We start from the raw sequence: 12,989 nt of genomic DNA on the forward strand, positions 1-12,989 counted from the left end.
ACCTGCCCTTTATGGGCATATAATGTATAACATACATGGTATATACTCATCGCTATAGGTTGAGCTATATAAACCTCCTCCTCTTCCCTCCTCCCAGTCTCTGTATACTAGTTGGTCTTTGTCCTCTTGCCATGTGGTCTGTAGTGGTCTCATTTGTCCTTGGCTCGATGCTGGAGAAGGGGGAGGGGCAGGGGGAATGAAGCTAGTGTGTGTGTGTGTGTGTGTGTGTCAGTAATGTCATTAAAGTTGGCTGAATGTGGAGGCAGTATGATGCTGCAAAGACTACCTCCCCATCATCCGGACTACTGAACCCATCTTCAGCAGCCAATGCAGCAGACATCTGACTTCATTTTGCTGTCCAGCAGCAATCATGATGAAAGATGTTGTTACGTGCCTCTAGCTCAAATCAATATAGTGAAATATATATAGTTGTACAACAAATAGATATTTTATGCTGGTCGATGCTCATCTCCACCACAGGACTACTTTTATTGCATCAGGGAGATCCGCCGCAGAGCGGTGGCGTCACGAGTGACAACTGGACTTAAGGTAACCCCCGGTTACTACCCCTGTGATCTCCCCTAGCGGTAACGAGCTACCCCCAGGGAGGAGATGGTAGAGCCCTGTGACAAGGCTTTCCTCTACCCCGCTGTCTCCTCAGCTGAGGGCCCACACGTTGGACGCTGCACATGCTGTTGTGAATTTGGTCTAAGGGCATGTAAACACATAGTGGAAATGCTGCAGATTATTCACAGTGAAAATAGCTATGGAAAATCCACAGCATTTTACTGTTGCAGCAGTATGGATGAGATTTCAAAAATTCTCATCCACACGTTGCAGAAAGAATGCGCAGCTGAAATCAATCTTCAGTGCAGATCTTGAATCCGCAGCATGTCAGCTTATGCTGTGTATTTTCCGTGTAAATAAACCCACTTCAAAGGCACAGGTGAAATCCACCGCAATATGTGCTCCGAAATCTGCAGCACATTTTCTGTCTCGTTCACATTAAGTGTTATTGCCCTGGATTACTCAGGTTAAAAACAATGGGAAAAAGCTGTGTTTTGATGCAAACCCTAAATTGCCTTTCACAAAGGTGAAATATTTAATGACTTGAGTGTATCATTATTTAAATGCTGGGCTCGTTACCTAAATTATTTAAATGTAAGTGCACCATGTCTCTGCTTTGTTGTGTAGATATGTGTTGCCAAAGATATAATCTGACTATGTCTGAGGCCTTGTTCAAACGAGAGCTGTTTTAGCGCAGTATAGGCGTGTGAAAAGATTGTGGCTGTACTGCACTAAAGATTGCTTGAACATGTGATTTTTCAGCTATTTTAATTAGCAGTGAAGTTGCCCCTTCACACGATCAGAGGTGCGTGTTATTCAGCTTCTATAGGAGTCTATGGAAAGCATACACCAAAGATAGGACAGGTTATATCTTTTCTCTCACCACGGATCTTAGATGCGAGCATTGCAGTTGCATGTCCTATCTTTGTACGGGTGGCTACCCACTAGCGATATTTTATCTTGCGCTGTGAGAGCGAATGCCTCGCAGCGCAGAAAAAAACTCTGCGATATTGCACACTGCTCTCAATGGGGCTGGCGGCAGCAGCGCAAACTGACCAACATTCTTAGCTGCCAGCTTGAAGCTTTTTGTTTACAATTTATTTTGTAGAAGGTTTCTGTTCTTTCTAATTAAACTGAATAATCAATGTTGATTTTGCATAACGATTCAGCATAATATATAATGGAGTCAATTAAAATCTCAATTTTCATGCAACTTCTGATATTTTCTTATGTTCCAAAAGATAATTGGACAGATTTATCAAAAATGTAAAGGTTCACTCACAAAAGTGTATTTTTGGACATATAAAAAATATGCATGTGAGAGATGTTTCAGACGACCGTAGGTGCAACTGCACTCGCCGGTATGGAGCGTAGTTGCGCCTGAATGAGGAAAAATGTCTTTCTCTTTGCCGGCCGTTCAAACTCTGTGCCATAGCGTAGGAGTTTTTTTTTTAAATTGTGGGAAGATAGGGCAAGATCTATCTTCCGCACAAGTAGTATTCACTACATGCAGGAAAGAAAGGGCATGTCCTATCTTTTCTCGGCCATTAATGCTACGGAAAGAGTTAGTTAAAATGAAACCACTAAGGTGTATTGGAATAAATGCTTTTGATTAGTCCTGTTATGCGGCTGTGATTATCATGGCCGCATAAGGGGAGAAAAACGTGTTCATCAAAATAAGCCCTATAGTGCAATATGGATTTGCATGGTGGCTAGTCAAACCTGCGTTTTTCTGCGTAAAAAAATTGCACTATATCTTATTTGGTGCATATTATGCAGTTAGGGTGTGTTGAATATGTATGTTACATGCGTATGTGCTGCGTATTTTACACATTGTTAGGAGACCTGAGAGGGATGGTTCTGACATCATTCCTGTCTGCATTTCTTTTTTTGCACATATGAACTACGGATTTTACATGCAGGCAATACACACAGAAAAAACATACCTTTTTAAATATGCAGCAAATATGCATATCCACATGCAGTAAAAACACTGCAAACTAAACAAGCAGTCTCTTGCGTGACATGTTTAATTGAAGGTAACGTGTTTTTTAAAAAAAAACAAAAAAACATATAACCGTTTTTAACTTGCCTATGTTGCAGAAAGTTATGTTACATTAACACAACAAAAACCTTTGTAAAGTAATTGAATCAAGTAATTGAATGGTAAACAAACTATGGCACAGTGAGTTTTGATGTTAAGTCATGTTAAACTTTGCTGCATCTGTAATTAGCATTGTAGCACATATAGCAAAGTTTAAAACCTCTTACTAATGCCAAGGCATAGGTGCCACACAAATCATGCAAGCTAGAAAACCTATTTCCTGACAACTAGTTTCTTTTGAAGTCTTAGAAGAGCTGATGAACTAGTATTGTATATTAATTATTACAGGGACAGACATACCCCCTGTGCAACTTATTTGGCTGCACAGAAACATAGGGGTTCCCCCGAGTTTAGTTTTTCAAGTGGGAGAAGAGAATTGATTTAATAAAAACATCACCTATACTCACCTCAATTACTTCTCTGACCACTGTAGTCCTCTTTGCGCCTCTGCTCATGTCTGGTCAATCATTTGGGTCAATCACTGCTAAGGCTAGGGATTGGCCACAGCAATTATGTGCTCATGCAACCAGAAGTGAGCAGGGGAGCCTAGCAGTGCAGATTGCTGCTGCTGGGGGACCAACTGATTTTAGTTATACATTTGATGAAAGTATGTTGGAAATAGGATACTGTGATATACTAGTTTCTAAATAGCAATATTCTAAATAAGATGGCTATAGTAGAAATCTAGTAGTCCAGTGCAAATACACGACCAGTCTATTTATATAATCAAACCTAGATAATTTATGATCATACATATGATGTAAGTAAAATTAGTATGGTGGTGTTATGGGAATAAATCATATTCCAGAAGATTTCACTGTTTTGCTCCAGATTGGTTATAATGAGAAACTTCATGCATGAATATATGTATTTGAACTCACGGATCAGCCCCCAATACTCTTCTTGTTTATTCAAAGGAAGTACAATACAGATATACTGAATATGATGCACCAATTACATGCACGCCCCCAACATCATAACAACTCATGATTGGCCTAGTATGTAATGACGCTGATGATTAACATATGTTAATGCCCCAGGTGTATGTCACTATGTAAACACATTATTCCTATATATTCAAGTAGCATAGCTTTATTAATATTCCAATCCGGACTGAGAGTATGGAGTCAGAGATAAGAAGTTCCTCCCCTTGCTAGCGAGCTATGGGAACCGTAGGTGGGAGCTTGAACTTCTACTTGTACATACCAGACTATAATATTGAGCTCGTTAAAGGAGATGTCTCGAGGAAGCAGTTAAATTTTTTTTTTGCCCAGTCCCCCCCATTAAACATACATTACAAAGCCCCCCTGTAAATGACATTTCTAGCTGGTTCGTACTTACCGTTCCAGCGTTTCAGCAACTTATAAAAGTTTCCTCAAGATGGCCGCCGGCTCTTTCCCCGTCGCTCGCTGCAGCCCGACGTGCGCGCTCCCGAGACGCCGCCAGCTGCGTCTCCATGGCAACCGGACGCATCGCAGCCGCCGACCAGACGCCCCGCAGCCGCCGACCAGACAGCAGGTAACCGGCGCTAGCCCCCGGCTCCCCAGCGCTAGACCCTCAGCCCAGGTGAAGGCCCCGGAGCCCAGCGCTAGGTTCCGGAGCCCAGCGCTAGTTCCCCCGGCCTAGTGGCAGCCCCCCCCGGCCTAGCGACAGCCCCCCCGGCGCAGCGGCAGCCCCCCCCGGCCTAGCGACAGCCCCCCCATCACAGCGGCAGCCCCCCCGGCGCAGCGGCAGCCCCCCCCCGGCCTAGCGACAGCCCCCCCATCACAGCGACAGCCCCCCCGGCCTAGCGACAGCCCCCCCGGCGCAGCGACAGCCCCCCCGGCGCAGCGACAGCCCCCCCGGCGCAGCCCGGCGCAGCGGCAGCCCCCCCCGACCCATCACTTACCTGGGAGGCTTCTCGGGGCTGCTGGGCTGGGCTGGGCTGGGCTTCTCCGCTGGGCAGCTCCAGTTTCTGCACCTTCCTCTAACAGAGGATGGTGCAGAATGGCCGCTTCAGCGCGCTCCCGAGCAGTGACAGCTCGTCTGCGCATGCGCAGAAGAGCTGTAGCGGGGAGCACACTGAAGCGGCTCGTGCTGAATGGAGAAGACCGGACTGCGCAAGCGCGTCTAAAAAAGCAAGCTGCCAGCGAATTTAGACGGAACCATGGAGACGAGGACGCTAGCAACGGAGCAGGTAAGTGGAATAACTTCTGTATGGCTCATATTTAATGCACAATGTACATTACAAAGTGCATTAATATGGCCATACGGAAGTGTATAACCCCACTTGGTTTCGCGAGACCACCCCTTTAACCATTTAACTGCTAGCTATTTCCTAAGAAGGTGGATATATATTTGCATAGGCTGATTTAAGAAACACATTTATATTATTACTACAACAGTGGTATAATGTTCCAGTCTCTAAATAGCACTAACCTAGATAGAATAAGTATATTGGAGATCTGGTTGTACAGCACAACACATCCCTGATGTATTAACAACAGTATATGCACTGTCCTTTATATTCTTATGCCAGCTTAATATGCAATTTAATGAAAACCATTATCAATAAAGCAAACAAATGACAATTTTTCATTTTGACCTTTTTGGATCCAACTATGTCATTCTATGACTCCATCTGGCCTCTTTTCTCAACAAGAGGTTATACTTGTTGTCCCCTTATTTAAGTTGGGATATTATATATTTCATTCCATTAAGTTTAACCAGGTTTATATCCCCTCCGTGAATTTCATTCATGTGTCTTGCAATATTTTGTGAACCTGGTGCATTTATATGAACTGACTGGTAACGCATTCGCAAGAGATCTACATTTAACACAGAAGGCGAATCGCTGAGCGGGAAGCCCGCGATCCAGAAATAAGTCTTTGTCTGAACGCAATGGACGATTGCTAACTACCTCAGCGGTGACGTCGGCCTGTGTAGATGGGCCATTAGATAGGGAAGTGTTCTAGATTCCCTCGCCAACCCCTCTGCTCCTGAGTGACAGCTGTAGCATTATGATGCATCAGACCGCTAGAACCGTCACTTCAGAACAGAGCTAAAGGGTTGGGGAGAATGTGAGGATACACTGGGCATTTGGCCTCTGAGCAATTACAACTTAATTTTTTCAGTTGTGTGAAGAGTATGATTAGCAACATGCTGATACAGCTGGAAAGTGGCTCTAAGAAGGAGCTAAAATGTTGCTATAAAAGTGTTCTTATCTCACCGAAGATATTTGAATGCTGCTTCTTCATTCTTTTGTTGGTTGGCAACATAGGTATCTTTACACTTGTATTCTCACCACTTATCTAGTGGTGTTAGCACTTTGGGGCGTCAGAATTGGTGACAGATTCGCTTTAAAACTGTTTATGTAAGTTCTGAACAATATATTCTGTCACTTCTAGCTGACAGTGCATTGTGTAATGGTTTTAGAACTATGTCTAGAACTATTACGTTAATGAAGCCGCCTTTATACAGTATATTATATATTCATTGTTTGTTATATAACTTGTTAAACATGTGCGTTAATAGACTTATTCACACTGATTAAATCATTTTCTCTGTTACTGTAGCTGAGAAATAGGGTAAAACAGGTGGAATGAATCTGTGCAGCCTACGTAACAGAGGAATATGTCATTTAAAACCATTATATTTATCTAACCCTATATCAATCATATTTAAATTGGAAAGATCCTCCAGAAAATGTCACCCTTTTTTTTCCTCCTGTGTTATAATGGTCATAACTCAAAACCACTATTCTTTTGAATGGAATCATATACATGATCGAGGCAGTGAGGGAAAAAAATCACTGTGTCCAATCTTTTCGCGTTCCCTGGGAACACATTGCCCATTGTTGTCAATGGGTCAGTAAAACACATTGCAGGCTGTGTGAGGTGCACACAAGTGAGATCTGATGCTCCCCATTGAAAACCATGGCAGACACTTGCTGATTCTCTAACACGTTTGATAGCTGCGCCAGAGGATTGTTACTTCACAGAAGTGATCGGAGGTGTTTTTGACAGAAAAACGCCTTGCATTCATGTATAAACGCACGTTGGCGAGCGCAATATGGGGACAAGTTTCTTGTCCCGATATTGTGCTCACCCATTTGCAGATAGCCTTGGGTCTTATATACACAAGCATTTTTGCGTGGCTAATTTAATTAAAAATCGCGACCATCTGAAGCATTGGTTTGCAATGTATTCATTTATATGAGCGATTCTTAGCCGTGCAAAAACGTTGCGCCGGGATTAATATAACATCGGCAACCAATTTTATTACGTAGCCAAAAAAGATAGGTATTGCCCTATGTTTCGGCCGATATACGCTGGCAGCATCTATAGATTTCTATGTGAGCTGCAGAAGAAAGAGGGAGAAGGAAGTTTAGCTGTGTCCAATGCTACAAAAGGATTACAGCTGGCTCTATTTAACTATAACAAGTCATTCCAAGGATTTTTGCTGGCTGAGGTATTTCTATGCTGCAGCCGCTTGTGTGAATGAGAAAACGCAAATTTTGGCCACGACTTATTTATGGCTTTTCTTCATTCATGCAGTTTTCATGCAGTGTGGCCAGCGTGAAAACGTATTTCTTATGTGAAAGAGACCTTAAGGCCGCAGCTGAATCGGGCTCTGCCAGCAGGGGGGCCCATGTGTACCTGCTGTCTTCTTTTTTTTTATCTGTACTGTGGATGGTCCGCACGGTGAACATGTGCAGCACAGATTTTAAAATTTTTTTTAAACTCCTGTTTTTCCAGCGTCATCGCCTACTAATGCTTCGGAATTTGGCAAGCTTTTCGCAATGCGATTGTGGAAGGGCCATAAATTGGATGGCTTTCATTGGCTTCAATGGAAGCCATCAGTGCAGAATTCGTACAAAAATGGAGCATGCTGCAATTAGTTTTCCTCCACATGCAGAGCAAATAATGTGTTACTTTGATAGACTATTATGGACGCAGCAAAACCAAATATGTATTTTTGTTTTATTATTTAGATTCTTTTATGGTAAATATGGCAAAAGAGGTTTTGATCTGTGATCTTCCTTCATGCATTCCCCAACCGTGCAGGACATAACTGTGTGTCCTATAGCGGGAAGGGGTTAAACAGCTGTCGCTGCGGTTCTATCAGGGCTACCAAAATTCTGTTGATGTCATTTTAAAGCTAAGACGTCATTTAGCCCTTAAAGAACCAGAATTACAGCTATTTGAATTTTAGTCAGGAATACTGAATTGCCAGTTGTACATTTTCAGTCTCTGTGTGCTGAGCAGAGAGGGAGGAAGAGGAGCCAAAGCAAAATATAGGCCTGTGATTCTTAGGTATTATTGTACATTGAAGCCACCAGAAGCTAGAAGTTTGACAGGGGGAACGCTCCTCTCACACCCTCAGCTCCTGGTAGGGTGAAGGTAGAAAAGTCCTAGCAGAGGTGAGTGGCCGGCCACCTATCGCGCTTCGCTGCAATGGCAGGCGGCATGGAGAAGACACCCTGCAGCATCTGCATACATGTTTCCCCACGCTGCAACCTTATGCTCAGTCTTACTATAGTAGTTAGCCTTACATTATTATCTGTAAATGCTGCCATGTTAGGGGAGTAACATGGCAGCATTTACATGTCATAATGTAAGGCTAACTACTATAGTAAAGCTGAGGCTAAGGTTGCAGCGTGGGGAAACATGTATGCAGATGCTGCAACGTGTCTTCTCCATGCCGCCCGCCATTTCAGCGAAGCACGATAGGTGGCCGGCCACTCACCTCTCCGTTCCGCCCGCGCCCTCCCTCCCCACCTCAGGGCTCTGTCCCGGAAGCCAGATGCCGCAGCCGTTGCGCCGGGCGCAACAGTGCTCCGTCACGGCCGCTGCAGTGAAACCACTCTGACTTGGGTATGGGCCCCCTGCTCCAGAAGTTTGGGGGGTTGGATGCACGCCATCTGTCACCGGGGTAGCGACGGGCACAACAGTGCTCCATCACGGCTGCTGCAGGGAAACCACTCTGACTTGGGTATAGGCTCCCTGCTCCCGAAGTTTGGGGGGTTGAGGCTTGTGGCCCGCCGCCAGTGAAGGAACTTTCTCATGGGCCTGCACGGCAGCGGCCGCTGTATGCCTTTTCTATTACTGTTTAGTGGCCTTACAGGACCTGCTGCTGAACACGCTTTGCAGCCAATCAGCATCAGGGGGCGTCACCCCTCCTGTCAATCTTGACTCCGCCAGGAATTCCTGGTGGCGTCTAGATACAATAATATCAACCCGTAGTGGGTTTAAGACAAAGAAGCTAATGATAAACTCATCTTTAACCCATTTGTATCCTTACATAACTGTTATGCAGACATATTAAATAATACAGCTACTGATTGAATTATAATTCATAAATAAAGCTTGTTCAAAATATAATGAAAGTTCTCTAATTTCTGAAATAGAAATGTTGTGTTTCAACTTCTCACTGTGCCCATCAATATATCAGACTCAACCAACAGATCCATGATATAGTTAAATAAACCATATATGCTTGCACAACAAACAACCACTTGTCCACAGTCAGTGAATAGTAGTCAGTATACAGAGTGACAGAAGACAACTGGTCAAAAAATGTTACATGACTGACTACCTTTTTGCAGATATTGGTCCATCATTGTAAATCAATATGAAACTCAACTTTTGGCCAATGTCAGATAGACGCATTTGTATGCCATAATCCATTGGAGAGTCCTGGCTCGAACACAAGTGTACTGACCTAAACTTACAGCATCATACAAGATTTCTATGATGCTATGAGTTTTGGTCATTAGATCCGTAGCCGGGCTGGGACACATTTTATGGTTATACAAATACGCATGTAATGTACATGTTTGAAACTGCTCTTAGCCTTAGGGTATACTCGGACAGTGTTGTTGAGCTGTGGTTTTTGCTGCATGACTATGCACCCATATAACTAAAAAGAAGTAAGGTTTTACTGGTAATTGATGTCTTTTCACAGTTTTCATTTTCTCTTTAAAGGGGTTCTGTCATTAAAAAAATAATAATTCTATACTCCTGTATTGCTCCCCAGGCAGACTACTTACCTCATCTTCTCCCCGCCGATCTTCTCCTGTCACCTACAGTCCCCCGGGTCATCTCATCTCCAGCTGGCTGATTCTTCTGCTTCCTGTGATGAGGTGTTCATTCACAGGCAGTCTTCTTCCTGCTGGCCAATATACGCTACGTCACTACTGACGCAGCGTTAACAGCCTAGCAGGGAGTACTGAGTTATTGCAGAGACTGTGCATGCTCGCTGTCTCTGCAATAGATCAGCATTGCTTCCTAGACAGTGAATGCTATCTCACAGTGACGGAGTGTACATTGGCCGGCAGGAAGAAGAATGCAAGGAATGCAGGCTTCATAAGAAGAGGTGGATCCGTCCGGCTTGTGGTGAGCTGACCCAGGGGACTGGAGAAGATGCGGTAAGGACTCTGCCTGGGGAGGAATACATGAGTTTTTAATGACAAAACCCCTTTTTAGGCTACTTGCACATTGACTAGGAAAAAGTTGCACTCGAGATTGTTGGGTGCAACTTGCATTGGTCAGTACATGGACATCCTGTCTGTATGCTATCCAATGTGTGGGAGACTGCACATTGACGTGCTATTCTTGTCTAAAAACTGGACAAGAATAGGACATGATTAGAGATGAGCGAGCACCAAAATGCTCGGGTGCTCGTTACTCGGGACGAAATTTTCGCGATGCTCGAGGGTTCGTTTCGAGTAATGAACCCCATTGAAGTCAATGGGCGACCCGAGCATTTTTGTATATCGCTGATGCTCGCTAAGGTTTCCATTTGTGAAAATCTGGGCAATTCAAGAAAGTGATGGGAACGACACAGCAACGGATAGGGCAGGCGAGGGGCTACATGTTGGGCTGCATCTCAAGTTCCCAGGTCCCACTATTAAGCCACAATAGCGGCAAGAGTGGCCCCCCCCCTCCCAACAATTTTTACTTCTGAAAAGCCCTCATTAGCAATGCATACCTTAGCTAAGCACCACACTACCTCCAACAAAGCACAATCACTGCATGCATGACACTCCGCTGCCACTTCTCCTGGGTTACATGCTGCCCAACCCCCCCCCCCCCCGCGCGCGCATGACCCAGTGTCCACAGCGCACACCAAAGTGTCCCTGCGCAGCCTTCAGCTGCCCTCATGCCACACCACCCTCATGTCTATTTATAAGTGCGTCTGCCATGAGGAGGAACCGCAGGCACACACTGCAGAGGGTTGGCACGGCTAGGCAGCGACTCTCTTTAAAAGGGGTGGGGCGATAGCCCACAATGCTGTACAGAAGCAATGAGAAATATAATCCTGTGCCACCGCCATCAGGAGTTGCACACGTGGGCATAGCAATGGGGAGCCTATGTGCCACACACTATTCATTCTGTCAAGGTGTCTGCATGCCCCAGTCAGACCGCGTTTTTTTATAAATAGTCACAGGCAGGTACAACTCCGCAATGGGAATTCCGTGTGCACCCACAGCATGGGTGGCTCCCTGGAACCCACCGGCTGTACATAAATGTATCCCATTGCAGTGTCCTGAACAGCAGAGCTAACGTCAGATTAAATGCAGGTGGGCTTCGGCCCACACTGCATGCCCCAACCTGACCAGGGTTTTTAATTCATAAACACAGGCAGGTACAACTCCCTATTGTGAAGTCCCTGTGGACCGACAGCATGGGTGGGTGCCAGGAAGCCACCGGCGGTACATAAATATATCCCATTGCATTGCCCATCACAGCTGAGGTAATGTCATGTTTAATGCAGGTGGGCTTCGGCCCACACTGCATGCCCCAGTCAGACTGGGGTTCTTTAGAAGTGGACACATGCAGTTACAACTCCGTGTGGACCGACACAATGGGTGGCTCCCTGGAACCCACCGATGGTACATAAATATATCCCATTGCAGTGCCCAGCACAGCTGAGGTAATGTCATGTTTAATGCAGGTGGGCTTCGTCCCACACTGCATGCCCCAGTCAGACTGGGGTTCTTTAGAAGTGGACACATGCAGTTACAACTCCGTGTGGACCGACAGCATGGGTGGGTGCCAGGAAGCCACCGGCGGTACATAAATATATCCCATTGCAGTGCCCAACACAGCTGATGTAACGTCAGCTTTAATGCAGGTGGGCAAAAAATTAATTGGATTACACTGTAGGTGAGGGCCCCAAAAAATTGGTGTACCAACAGTACTAATGTACGTCAGAAAAATTGCCCATGCCCAACCAAGAGGGCAGGTGAAACCCATTAATCGCTTTGGTTAATGTGGCTTAATTTGTAACTAGGCCTGGAGGCAGCCCATTTAAAATAAAAATTGGTTCAAGTGCAAGTTTCAACACTTTAATGAGCATTGAAACATATAAAAATTGTTTACAAAAATTATATGACTGAGCCTTGTGGGCCTAAGAAAAATTGCCCGTTCGGCGTGATTACGTCAGGTTTCAGGAGGAGGAGCAGGAGGAGGAGGATGAATATTATACACAGATTGATGAAGCTGAAAGGTCCACGTTTTTGATGGTGATAGAGAACAATGCTTCCATCCGCGGGTGCAGCCTACGTATTGTTTAGGTATCGCTGCTGTCCACTGGTGGAGAAGAGAAGTCTGGGGAAATCCAGGCTTTGTTCATCTTGATGAGTGTAAGCCTGTCGGCACTGTTGGTTGACAGGTGGGTATGCTTATCTGTGATGATTCCCCCAGCCGCACTAAACACCCTCTCTGACAAGACGCTAGCCACAGGACAAGCAAGCACCTCCAGGGCATACAGCGCGAGTTCAGGCCACGTGTCCAGCTTCGACACCCAGTAGTTGTAGGGGGCAGAGGCGTCACGGAAGACTACGATCGGCTACGTACTCCCTCACCATCCTTTTACAGTGCTCCCGCCGACTCAGCCTTGACTCGGGAGCAGTGACACAGTCTTGCTGGGGAGCCAGAAAGCTGTGAAAGGCCTTAGAGAGTGTTCCCCTGCCTGTGCTGTACATGCTGCCTGATCTCCGCGCCTCCCCTGCTACCTGGCCCTTGGAACTGCGCCTTCGGCCACTAGCGCTGTCGGATGGGAATTTTACCATCAGTTTGTCCGCCAGGGTCCTGTGGTATAGCATCACTCTTGAACCCCTTTCCTCTTTGGGTATGAGAGTGGAAAGGTTCTCCTTATACCGTGGGTCGAGCAGTGTGTACACCCAGTAATCCGTAGTGGCCAGAATGCGTGTAACGCGAGGGTCACGAGAAAGGCATCCTAACATGAAGTCAGCCATGTGTGCCAGGGTACCTGTACGCAACACATGGCTGTCCTCACTAGGGAGATCACTTTCAGGATCCTCCTCCTCCTC

The sequence above is a fragment of the Eleutherodactylus coqui genome, chromosome 2 (assembly GCF_035609145.1).
Source record: "Eleutherodactylus coqui strain aEleCoq1 chromosome 2, aEleCoq1.hap1, whole genome shotgun sequence".
Lineage (NCBI taxonomy): Eukaryota > Metazoa > Chordata > Amphibia > Anura > Eleutherodactylidae > Eleutherodactylus > Eleutherodactylus coqui.